The sequence below is a fragment of the Felis catus genome, chromosome B1 (genome assembly GCF_018350175.1).
Source record: "Felis catus isolate Fca126 chromosome B1, F.catus_Fca126_mat1.0, whole genome shotgun sequence".
Classification (NCBI taxonomy): Eukaryota; Metazoa; Chordata; class Mammalia; order Carnivora; family Felidae; genus Felis; species Felis catus.
Genome location: NC_058371.1, coordinates 78,187,087 through 78,200,905, shown reverse-complemented (window position 1 = coordinate 78,200,905; position 13,819 = coordinate 78,187,087). Strand labels below are relative to the sequence as shown.

The 13,819-nt window shown below is 36.7% G+C and overlaps 1 long non-coding RNA gene across 1 annotated transcript in view; it reads right to left on the bottom strand.

Annotated features, from left to right (window-relative positions):
* LOC123384913 overlaps nucleotides 1–12,865 on the bottom strand; it is a 33,483-nt gene extending 20,618 nt beyond the window's left edge. Inside the window, exon 1 of the long non-coding RNA XR_006596697.1 lies at nucleotides 1,739–12,865. This is a non-coding gene — a long non-coding RNA (uncharacterized LOC123384913). The remainder of the gene's footprint in view (nucleotides 1–1,738) is intronic.
* Nucleotides 12,866–13,819: the final 954 nt, after the last annotated feature.

Sequence of the window (13,819 nt, the reverse complement as noted above, 5' to 3'; positions counted from 1 at the left end):
CCCAACATTGTTGATCTATCTGTTTTGATTAAAATAGAAAATGAGATGAGAAATTAAGATGTTCTAAAGTCTCTTTTGGAAGGACAATAAAATGTTTTGAATAATTGTATACCCCAGAGGGTTATCCTGGGAAAGAGAAAAACACAGGACTGAAGGGTAAAAGAGACCATTGCTTCCCCATGACCTGGGCATGAGAGGTCCTTGCTGTAGGCCACCATATTTTACAAGCCCCCAACTCTCACCTTCCTCTGTCTACACTCCACTATGACAAGTAGTGTGCGGTGTCAAGAGGACATGCCCTGTTAGAATCAGCACTCACCCCACCTACTACCACCACGAAACCATATTCTGGTTAGCTGGGGTTTTGAAATCCTAGCAATAGTATGAGTAACAGTTATAAGCCAGTTTCCTCAGCCTGAGTAGGCCTCTTGCTTGGGTCTGTGAGCCCAAAGATAGACTCTATGTCAGCATATGCTTCTCTTGGCTTTAGAACTGGCCGAGGGTGTATGGGAAGTATAGATAGGCCTCATTCATGCTTGTACATGCAGACTGCGTTATCCACAAGTATGTCTTTGAGGCATATAGTGGTGTGGGTTGAACTAGGGATTAAAAAGAAAAGTAATGATGGTTTGCTTCAGACCAGGGACTGGATGTCAGGGACTGGCTCTCTTCATATACTCTGAGGAGTCTAAGAACTAAGAATTTTATTCAAACTGGAACATGCAGGTCATGATGAGGAATGTTTGTCTAAATAGATGTATAGAACATATTTTATTGAACACTTTGAGAGCTTGATTAATAACTTTTTAAGTCTTCAGATATATGACACATAGCTTCCACAGGTACTCCTGCCTTGAGCCCACAATATATTAGGAACAGCCTAGAGATGACCCAAGCTTTAGTCTTGGTCCTTCCACCAACCAGCCCACACATTTGAACAAAGGACTTGAAATGTTTGGGTTCTACTCTTTGTATTTGTAAAAGAAAGTGGCTGGCTTAGTTTCAATACTATTTTCTGTCGTTTATTAGCTGTGTAACTTTGAACACGTTGCACAAAACTCTGAGTCGAGGACTTTTCATCTGAAAGTCTTAAGGTTTAGATCAGGTGACCATATGATCTATTTTAGTTCTATTCCACAAAGACTTATTTTTTTTTTATTAGGCTAGTTGCGGACATTTTTTCAGAAGAAGGAAACATATTATTAGAGTAATGGCTAAGGTTGATAAAAGTTAACCTGCATTAAATCGAGTTCCTCCTTCCCTGCAGTGTCTTCTTTCCTGGTTCATTGTCACCTGAGAGCTCCGTTTTGTTTTAACTTAAGTTAAAATTACAGTTGAATAATGTGGTTCAAGGTCAAAAATCAATTAAATGGAAATTACAGTTTCATGTTTTAAAAGTTCAGGCAGTATTTCACATCATGAATCTGTTGGATGACAGTTGATATAGATTAATCAGCAACCTGCTTTCTCTTTGATCATGACTCAAATCTGCTCTGGACAGGAGTGATAATAAGGAAATAATTATGAGTCATTCCCTTGGAGTGGTGTACATGGAGGGCTTTGGATAAAAAGCCTCTCCGAGTGCAAATTGAAGCTCTTGTTGTTATGTAGGAAAATCAGATTAATTGTCTCAATTCATGTCCAAGAGCACAAAGGGCAGCTCCTGGTCAGTCACATCAATTCTTCTCTGCCCTTTATTATACATCGATTACCCATGAGGCAAAGGTTGATATGTTACCTTTTGTTTTACAAGGCACAGGGAGAGCCAGTGATATTCTCTGGGCTGTGCAGGGGGCTGAAAACTCCATAGCTGTGCTTTCTGCCTTTAGTTTTCTCCTGAACCATTAGAGAGCCTAAAGAAATACACAGAATTTAGTCTAGAAGGGTTAAGTTAATTGGGGTAGTAATTACTAGGGGAGAAACAGGAGGGTTTTCCAACTGCAGTCAGAGAGACCACAGGGATGGCCCCTGGTGGAAGCTCATCTCTTCAGACTTCCTGTTTCCAAACTATTGGCCACCATCTTCCAATTTCTCTATACCATTTATTTCACCTATAAAATGAGCTTTTACTTCCATTTCACACACACACGCACACACACACACACACACACACAAAGTTGTGAGGCATAAGCATGATTCACAGCAACTCTTCCCTTAATTATTCCATTTCCATAAAAATGATCAGATGTCTGTAATGAAGAAATAGCCCCCTCTCCCATTTGGAACACCAAAAACAGAAAACATTATCAAGTCCATTCACAAGATAGGCTTATGCTATACATTTGATGAATAAATATGATGGTGACTAGAATGTCACAATAAAATCTGTGTGATTTCTGTAAGGTATCTACAATTCTTATTTTAAAGAAGGGGAAAAATCACCTGCTATATGCTACTCAAGCAAAATCCTTAAAATATGACTTTATCACAACACCAGAGGTAAATGTTGATAACTTTTGTTGTACCAGAGGTAAACTGTCCAAACATCTGTATTTAAAGCTAATGAGAATGTTGCTCACCTTATTTCTCTGCCTGGGGCAGTGGAGGAAGGGAGGTAGAAATGAATTCAATAGTGCTCATTTGAAGGTAAATTGAGAGATTTTGCAGCCTACTCAAGTTTAATTAAAAATAAATGTGGAAAATTGTTTTATAAGATTGTACACAGTGATTATCTCAAATTGCCATGGGAAATACAGAAATGCCTCATTAAAAAACACATTTAGACATTTTTTATATATAAACTCCATCATTTATATTCTAGCTTAGAAAAACCTCCTCACTTCTAAACAACTAATCTGAAATATGTCATCATCACTTTTATGTATTCTAGAATATTATGTATATGTGTTCAGATGATTTTTAGTGTACGTTGACATCAGGAAAATCATTTTAAAGGGAAACTGGAAGCTTGCAAAAATAAAACAAAACCACTGGACAATTAAAGGATTACTAAATCATGCACAGAAGCGAAACCAGCAATAAAACTGAATCAAATCTCCGTAGCCTCCCAAAATTAGGCTTGGTAAGTATCATGATGCTGCTTCACCATACAATTTCTTGGCGTCAGGTAGAGGTTTTACCTCACCTCAATCCTAAACTGTATGTATATACTACTTAAATATGTTGTGTTTTTTCTTAATTGTGTGAAAAACTAACATGACGAGAGCCATTTTAAAGTAGAGCTGGAGCGGCCTCTGCAGAGATACTCCCTTAACAATCTTCTTTTGAACTGGCCCAAAAGCTTTGGACAATTGTTTTAAGCCAAAGTCAGCAGGAGATTGGATATCTTTATCACAAGACATGGCTGTGGATTTTCTGAAGATAGAATCAGTAGTCAATCCATGTACAAACCAGAGTAGCTTAGCTTGTTAATACCCAAAGAAAACTTTGTCTTATTTTCAACTCATGTAATTGCCCCCTTCTTTTTCCTCATAAAAATTTCCTGCTTTCACCCTACGAGCGAGACAGTATTTGGGTTTCTACCTGAATCTGTGCTCCCCAAATGGCCATTCTGTGATCCCAAATAAATGCTTATTTGCCTCTCATTACACCTCTTTATTTTCAGGTTAACAACTGAAAGATTTAGTTGATCAAGAAAGATCAATTTTACGAATGTTTTTGTCATTGAGTTGAGCCATAGTTTGGTGTTGAGTGACCGCATCATAAAGCTCTATCTATCCACAAAGTCAGGCTTTCCTCAAAGGCCAAAAAGAAATGCCTTGTTACTCTGCTTTCATTTTACTAACCTGAAGAGACACACACATCTTCAATGTAGTTGAGTGGTTCTCCCTGCAAGCAAGAGGTTATGGAGTGGACACGATGCAGAAAAGAAGGAAATCAGAGTTTTTAAGACTCATGGAATAATTTGTTCCACATTTTAAAGAATTTGAACTTACACTTTGTGGTTTCAGGAAGAAAGGATATTTGTATCATTAATAGTCATTAATAGCTTTATAGCCAAGAATAAATGATAGTACAGGGAAAATATGGATACTGTGTAACTAAATTATTATTACCAATAACATACTGATTTTCTTTAAATTGTGGTTTTTGTGACTATCACTTTTTATGAGCCATATTTTCTATGACATATTTCTTCCTGGAAATTTCCAAAATTGCCACGGTACATGATGACTATAATATACATACACATAAAATTGAAAAATGGTAATCACTAAAAGAGATTTCATTTTTAGGTAGAACTATGTGTAGACAATTTGATCACTAGCACAATGTCTTTGGGGAGTAAGCCTTTCCAAGCAATTATTATTATATTTTGTACCCACATCTTCTGTTTTATGCATTAAGGGTTAATGGACCTCTGGAGATCAGCAGTAGAAAATTTTAGAAACTAGCAAAATATCTTTTTTTATTTTTCACCCTTAGTAACTCTGTGGTTGGGGTTAAATTTGTCCTGGGGTATTATCCACTTAGTCAACTCCGACTCTTCAGGCAAGTTGTCTGCTTTGTGCAGTTTCCATGAGGCAAATGTTGCTTTCAAATATTTATAGACAGTTAATACCTGCCAGGCCAAATTAAGTGCAAGGCTAACATCTTATACTGCCTCTATGAACTCAAACTTTCTGAAGACTAAAGCCTAAATGGTACGATTTGAAATTGATGTCCAGGTATCTTTCACTTTTCAAAAGTTCACATTACAGCACTTCACTTTTGTAAAAGGCCTGCCTTAGTACCAGTTTTCTCCGAAGGAAAGAAGTCCGAAGAGAGAAGAGGATTTTTGCCTTCACAAAGAGAGGTGAAAAGCGACACTAGTGTTCAGCATTTGTTTTGCAGTGAGCCCTTATAGAGGCAGTGTGCACAGGGCTATAGGGGCACCACCAAGCTCTTCCCCTCGCGCCCCACCCCCACACCAAGCGACAACAGCTTCTCAACATCAAGCCACCAAAGCTTGTATCTGTGAACATCTGTGTTTTATCCCCGTATATTTTATACATTCATTAGCTAGATGTGTCCTAAATTATCAGAAAACCCTAAGAGAGGTTATTTTGGGGGCCTGGGAACGCTCAAACATTTCCCACATAAATTGATAGTAGTGGCTTCTTTGCTTTATGACATTTCCACTTACAAAATCTTTCATAGAAATGACCTACTTTCGGATATTGGTGGGGAAACCTGTCCTTCCCTGCATTACCTATGGTAGAGGAAGTCTCAGCTCCGGAAGGATGTGCCCTGTGTGAGGTGCTTCTCTGGGCCCAGCTCTAAATGCTGCTCCCTGGATACAGTAGTATACCATGTTTTGGAGACACAGCGGGAGGATGGGCGTGAAGTAAACGATTGCGAATAATCAGGAACACATCGTCCTCATCAAACATTTTTTTTTTCCTTCAACCAATTTATCTATAGAACATGCATTCAGTAAAAGGAATGTAAGCAAAGGAAATATTTATGAGGAGAACCTATTCAAAAACAGAGCTTCACAAAACTACCCAAGGAAGATCTGAAAAAACAATGTACCAGGAGTTCGTTATGGGGAAATATTCCAGCCATCAGGCAACCCAGAGACCTGTATGTGCTTCCCACTTCTTCCCAAACCAAGGTCTCAGTGGTATACTATGTACCTACTTGATTGGCAAAGGTTTAAAAAAAAACAAACTGACAATATCATGTGCTGATGAGGATATGGATCAATGAATTTCTCCCACTACTGGTGGGAGTATACAGAGGTAGAACTACATTTGAAAGTAATTTGGCATTATTTACCAAAGTTGAAGGTACAAGGAACATAAGAACAAACAGTCCTACCAACAGGTAAATACCTAATAGAAATGCATACATACATGTTAAAATTATGTACAGTGTTCAAAGCAACTCTATTTGTACCAGTTCCAAATGGAAGGCAACCTAAATGTCCATCAGCCATGGAACAAATTCAAATGTGTTATTTTATGTATGATGGAATACTATAAGCAATTAAATTAAAAATAAACTTACAGGATATAAAATAATATAGAGGAATCTTACATAAATAATATTAACTCCCACAAAACAAGACTGAAAATTATACATCTACATGAGATTCCAATCATAAACTTTAAATCAGACTAAACAAAATTATATTCTGTAGTGACATATAACAAGAGATACATGTATTGAGCAAAAAACAAAAGGAAATGTGTATCATAAAAAGTCAAGGTGGTGGTTATCACTAGGGAAAACAAAGCAATAGTAATCCAAAGAGTGGCTATGGGCAGTTTCTGGGGTGCTGGAAAAGGTCTATTTCTTAAACCAGCTGGTAGTATATGGATGTTCACATTATAGTTATTTAACTACAAATTTGTTTTATGCATTTTTTCTAAATGTGTACTGTTTTTCTCAGTTGAAAGAAAAGATGTAAAAAAACCATACTTTATAGTATGACTTAATTTTGGGAGAGGCACTTTGGTTCCCAGAATTCAAAACCCAACTATAATGACATCTAAGTTAAAAAAAGGTATTGCATAGGATTTTTTTAAACTACACTTTTATTTTGAAATATTTGTAAATCCACATGCAGTTGTAAGAAAGAATGCAGAGAGAGTCCAGGTACAGGCATACCTCCTTCTACTGCACTTTGTTTTATTGTACTTCACCCATAGTGCATTTTTTACAAATTGAAAGTTTGTGGAAACCGTGCATCGAGCAAGTCAGAGGCATCATTTTTCCAACAGCATTTGCTCATTTCATGTCTCTGTCACATTTTTGTAATTCTTAAAATATTTCGAACTTTTTTCATTACTACTATATTTGTTACCGTGATCTGTGTCAGTGATTACGACTTGCTGAAAGCTTACATGATGCTCAGCCTTCTTTAGCAATGACAAATTTGTTAATTGGCATACATTGTTCTTTTGAACATGATGCTATTGCACCTAATAGACTACAGTATTGTGTAAACATAACTTTTCTATGCACTAGAAAACTGAAAATTTTATTTGATTTGCTTTATTGTGATACTCGCTTTATTGTGGTATCTGGAACCAAACCTGCAATATCTTCGAAGTATGCCTGTACCTGTACTCAGTTTCTTGCAAAGGTAACATCTTACAAAATTATAGTACAATATCACAACTAGGATACTGACATTAATACCTCAAGATACTGAGTATTGTCATTACAATTAGCCCTCACATTGCTCTTTTATAGATACACCTATGTTCTTTGGCTTCCCATTCCCTCCTTAACTTTTGGCAACCATTAATCTGTCCCCCATTTCTGTATATTACTTCATCTTAATATTTATTTACTTTTGAGAGAGAGCATGAGTGTGGGAGGAACACGGGGGGGGGTGGGGGGGTGGGGACAAAGGATCAAAAGCGGGCTTTGGGCTGATACCAGAGAGCCCAATACAGGGTTCAAACTAAGGAACCATGAGAGGTGACCTGAGCCAAAGTCGGATGCTCAACCAACTGAGCCACCCAGGCATCCCTGTTTTTGTTATCACATCTTAGGTGAGAGCTTAGATAATTAATTGTATATCTTTCATTTCTATTATAATCATTTAAAGCTATAAATTTATTTCTAGGAAGTATTCTGTGTCTCACAAATTTGATAAATTGCAATTTCATTATCACTCAGTTAAATTTTTTTTTGTTATTTTCTTTGAAATGCTTTTGACCAATGCATTATTTAGGAATGAGTAATTTAATTTCAAGTAGATGTAAATATTCTAGATATCTTCTTGTTACTGATATCTAGTTGTGGTTAGATATCATAGCGTGCATGATTTTAATCCTTTAAAATTTACTGAGATTTGCTTTCTGGCTCAGCATAGGGTCTATTCTGATGAATATTTCCTGCATAGTTAAGAAGAATTATAGCAAATTGAACAACAATGTTTAAATTTAAATGTTTACTGATTTTTGTCTGTGTGTTCTATTAATTTCTGAGAGAGAGGTATTAAAGAGCCAATTATGTTTGTGGATTTGTCTGTTTAGTTCTGCCAAATTTTACTTCATGTGTTTTAAAGCTTTGTTTTTAAGTGCACATCCATTTATTATTGTTACCTCTTTCTGGTGAATTGATCTTTTATCATTATGAAATAGATTTTTTGTCTCTAATAACACTCTGAGAAAACGCTTGAAATTTACTTTATCTGATATTAACATAGCCATGGCGGCCATATTTTTCTTCAATTGATTAATTTTAATTTAATTTTTAAATTTCAATATAAAGCCAATTGATAGACTGACTGTAAAAGCAAGACCAAACAACTTGCTTTTTATAAGAAATTAATTTTTACTGTGAAGATGTAGATAAGCTAAAATTAAAAGGGTAGAAAAAGATTATACCATGAAAGCACTAAGCCTAGGCAAGTTTACTATGACTTAAGTGAGAAATAAATTTCTCTCTCATGTAAAAGACTGAGTTGATATGGTGCCTCTGTCCATGAACTTACCAGGAGCCCAGACTTGTTCTAATTTATTGCTTTGCCATCCTTGGGGTATTACATTCATCCTCTTAATTTAAAATTACTTAGCTCTGTCCAAATACTGACAGGAAAGGAGGAGGGGGAAGGCCATCTTTCTTCTATCTAAGGGCAGGACAGAGGAGTTTTCACAGGGCACTGGCACTTAGTCCTGTGATCCTCAATGATAGGGTTTCAAGATAAGCTGAAGAAACTCTCCAGAAATGCAATAAAAAATAAGGCTCTGTGTAACAGGAAAGAAAATATTAAACCATGAATATTAGGAGCTCTGGAAAATTACAAGAGGGGTAGGAATTTATCAAATATATAAATGTCTCAAACTGAAGGACATGCATTTCTAGATTAAGAAGGAATTTTTTTAACTGTTGGCAAAAAGAAAATTGTGCCATTCTACAGAGGAAAACGGATCTCACAAAATAAACTGAGAACATGAATGACAGGGTGCTTCATAACAACAATGCAAGCTAGAAAGAAAGAGCAATGGCTTTAAATTTTGATTGAGAATGTTTTCCAACCTAAAATTCTATTTCTAATGAAATAGCAACAATAAACGAGCAGAGAGTAAAGCATTTCAAACACAGGAGTTAAAAAAAAATTATCTTGTATTCATTTCTCAGGAAGCACCTGAAGAATGGCTTCACCAAAAATAGGAGGTAATCTGTGAAAACTCAAATCCATGAGTCCAGGAATTAGAGATTCTATACAAAGGAGAGATAAAGGGATGGTGGTGAACATAGATCTGTGATCAAGATGTAAGAAAAAGTTGGTAGAATAATAATTTCTGTCTATAAAAGAAAGCTGAATGCTCCAGGAGGAGATTTCCAAGAAGAAATTAAAACCGTATTGGGAGGGGATTTTACCCATCTGGCAGTTTGGTGATGAATTAGTGTTAAATATATGGAATACTAAGCCGTAAAAAATTAGATGATAAAAATTATATGAAAAAACACGGCAATAGTATTCTACATGGCTCAGTAAGGATATTTATACAATGATAATAAACTTGAAAATGGACTTAAACAAAAATTATAAGATAATTGTGGGAGGTGAGCAGAAAGACCCTAGAGATCTGAATCCTCATCTTATAAAGGAGAAAATCAATAGACAATATCTGAAAATGAAAAAAAAATCAAGATTTAAGAGTACAAGCATGTTATTCAGAAATATGAAGGTAAATGAAAACAGTGAATGTGGTTTCCTCCAACAAATGGCAAAGAGGCTTTGGAAGGTTTTGGGGCAGGGAACTGCTGTTTTATCATTTCAGTCCTGGTAGAACTGACTTTCATAATCATGTTCATGTGAAATATTGGTAAGAAAAATAATAATTTAAAAAGAAGGGAAGATGTAAACTAGCATGATTAAATTCTACAGCTTTCTGCTTGAACTTAGTTCTCCAGCAAACAGGATTGTGCTGTTCCCTAAGTTCAGAAAAATCAAAGAAACACAAAAAGAAATAAATACAGTAAACAACGTAGTGTGAAAACAGAAGACCAATTTGGAAAACTTTCATCAACGATATGGCTGCAACATCACTTAGCTGTTTGTTTGAATCAGGATTTGCTCTCAGGAATATGGTGAACAGCACCAAGGACCAGAGGCAGAGAGGCGACACACGACCTGCCTTGTCCAGGAGCCCAGAAGAATGAAGTTGACCTTTGGATACATTTTGGAGGTACAAATCTCCTTCTTCAGAGCATGCATAAAGCACAACCCCAGGGAAATTTCAAAGAATCTTATAACAGATTTTGGCAGATGGGAAGAAGCAGAGAAAATATGGAGCATTTGAGATTTTATAGAGTAATGCTTAGTCACTTATCAGAAGTCTCTAGTGAAACCTTCACTATTTGTTGTATTTTCTGGCCTACAGATATGAAGACAGAGCAAAGGTATATGGGAAGAAGAACATATTTTACCCCGTGGATGCTGCATTTATTCAAGCCTTACTGCTCAGCACAATCAAGAGCTCCCAAAGGAAAACAAACCAGAAAGCTGGAGAACCTCCAGAATCTGTAAAAGGACAGAGAAGTCACAGGAGATGAGAGAGGGGGGAGAATAGAGAACAGATGGAGGGTGAGAATGATTTAAACCTGCAGCGGATCTCTTGAGATCCTTGAGAAAGTTTTGGGAAGAATCTGAAAACAATTTTTTGGATCATCCTAGAGAATATCAGATACTACCTGAGGGAGCCATTAGGTAGTAAAACAAGATCTGTGTGATGCTCCTTCCTTCCAGGGGTTGCTATCTAAGAATAATTGACAGATATCCATTAACGGTTCTTCACAGATATACATGTTACCCTAAGATTTGAATTTTAGAGAAGGTAAATAATTCTTTCATGACAGGCTTGGGCATTAAATATGACAATCCTGCTTTTTCAGTAAGGCTCTAATGTCTTCGATTGACAAACGTGAGAACACTTTATTGAATGAATGGCAACGTTGGAAAAAGAATCACTCCTCTAACACCTGCTTCCCAGCAGTCCCTCATTCCTCCTGTCTCTTCTTCTCCTTCCACTTTTAGAACTGTTTCTGGAAAGTGAAAAATTGATCCTTGCTCCAAAACCCTTGAGTTAACAGTTAAGTCGAAATATCCGAGCAGTGCAAAGCTCCTTTGGGCAATCTTCCCACAACCCGCATTCTAGCCATTCTTAACCTTAGCAGTCTGGGACCAACAGTTTCTACTTGCAGTGTCATTCTACCTTATTATTATTATTATTATTATTATTAGTGTTTATTTATTTATTTTTGGGAGAGAACTTGAACAAACACAAGCACAAGCAGGGGAGGGGCAGACGAGGGAGAGAGAATCCCAAGTAGGTTCTGCGCTATCATCGTGGAAACTGACGACGGTGGCTCAAACCCACAAACTGTGAGATCATGCCCTGTTTCAGAATCAAGAGTGGGTTGCTTAACCTACTGAGCCACCCAGGCACTCCATTCTCCCTTCTTTTTAAAGCCAAGCTCGATAACCATCTCTTTTCTGATGATTTCCCTGACTTTTTTGGGCAGAGTTCATTATGCTTGGTGCAATGTTCTTGTAGTTAACTACAATTCCATTGCATTTGTATAATTGTATTGTGATTATTTCTGTCTACCGTTTCCCATTAATTTGTCCTCCTCAAAGGTAGAAACATATCTTATTTATCTTTTTCTTTGTCCCGAAGCACATTCCACAGTTCCTGATACAAGAGAGTGCTTCATGATAATAGTTTGCTGAAGTTATTAACAAATGCACAAGGAGTGGCGATTTTCATGCTGGAGGATGAAAAAGATGCTAGAGGGTATTCTAAGTTCTTGACGATAAATCCCAGTCAATCCAGAAAAAGGTCTCATTCTGTTCTGTCATTCTTAGTCGCGATTTATTAGTTTCATCTTTGTGTTTCTGTCCCAATCATCCTTGCTGCTGAATGTCCTTTGTTTCTGCTACAACCATATTGTGTTTGATGGGCAACAGGCAAACACTTCCAACTGTGCTCTTTAGAGAGGGGTAAGTAAGCCCAATCTTGAACAGAACAAAATAAGGGAGAGTGGGAGAAGATAGAATTAAACCAAAAACAAAGAAAACTGCCATTGTGAGCATTTTATATTAACCTTTTTAAATGATGGATTATCCATTCTGAGCACAAATATATCAATCAGGGGAAATTATAGAGGCAAGGGATATGACAGCAGCTGTGGAGTTCGCCCTAACGATTCTGGACTGCCAACATTTCTCAGCTTGGTGGTACAGAAGAGAAGGGCTAGGAATTACGTGAGGTTGTGAGAAGAATACAAATGTCCTGCATACCAATGGAAAACAAAGATCCTAAAAATGAAGACTCCAAAAGTTGCTGGTGAAATGGCTTCTTCTGGACTGTTGGAAGAGTAATTTTCACTACGCCACTACATTTCAATATCTGAGGCACTCCAAATTTGAAACTTTATTAAAACCTTATTAAAAGAAACATGAAAATCAGCCATTCTTACTCCTTAGACAATAGGATTGAAGGAAAGACACACATGTATATTTTACATATACATACATTTACTGAACACCATATAAACACACAAAGAAATACCAAACACTGAACCTGAACACCAAAGAGAACTGAGAATTGCCAACTGTTAAATGTTTAGAAGATTTTTCACCTAAGATTATATATGAATTCATTGCTGCTCAACACAGTGCTTGATGTATATGTGGTTTGTGGGATTTAAACAGAGGATGAAGCATAGACAAAAATAAACCTTTTAAAATTCTATTCTTGTCTGGTGCTTTGGGATCCTCAAATTTGCTTTTCAACTTTCTGTTCTGTTTGAGCAGACTTAGAGTATGTTTAGTAAAATTATCTGTAATTTAAAAAATAAACTGGGGTGCCTGGGTGACTCAGTTGGTTAAGCATCTGACTTTGGCTCAGGTCATGATCTCACAGTTTGTGGGTTAGAGCCTCACATTGGGCTCTGTGCTGACAGCTCAGAGCCTAGAGCCTGCTTCAGATCATCTGTTGCCCTCTCTCTCTGCTCCTCATCAGCTCACACTCTGTCTCTCTCTTTTAAAAATAAATATTAAAATTTTTTTAATAAAATAAAATAAAATAAAGAATTTGGTTAAGTCCCAGGCTGATGTTGAGGATGGGCAGGGCATGATTCCCACAAAGGAGCCGGAGGGCAATGGGATCACACCAAAGGGTACTTCCAGATCTCCTTCCAGTTAATCTTCAGGTGTAATAGCAGGAAAATCTCAAAGAACAGAGAGATAAACAAAGCAAAAGTTGTTACCCTTCCTTAACAGACTCTTGGTAATGTACACAAAATATATAGTTGCATTCTGATCTAAATGATTACTCATCCATTCATCAAGCAATTTTTGAGCTCTGGTTATGTGGCAGGACCTACTGCTATAGCAAATAAATTCAAGATTCCTGCCTTCATAGAGCTTACATTCTAGCAGAAAGATCATGATTTCTAGAGGGGCAAGTCTTAGGGATACGCAGACTATGAAAAGTGCTCTTAAAAAAATCATGATGTATTCTCCTCTTTCTAATTACCAATCCACCTATTTTCCTGAAGGCAAGTGTTAAAAAATGTCAGAGGTCATGTGAAATGTACACAGTATTAAGGATAAAACACTAAGAAAAATTTATTAATGATAACAACCTCTTGCCCCAAAGGTTGAAGTCTTCGGCAAAACTAACATTTTTGTCTAATCTCAATCGTTCTTTAGGGTGGGGGACAACTGTGATAATGTCCACATATTTTGGTATTGATAACATAGCCTGTCTAGGGAGGATTTGCTTTAACCTTATGGGTTTCAGACCACAGGGCAATTGCATGTACACTTCTTTCCTGGAAAGATGAATTTCCATGAAATTATTTGTGGCTATTATTATATTAACTTGTAAAAAGATCAGAAAAA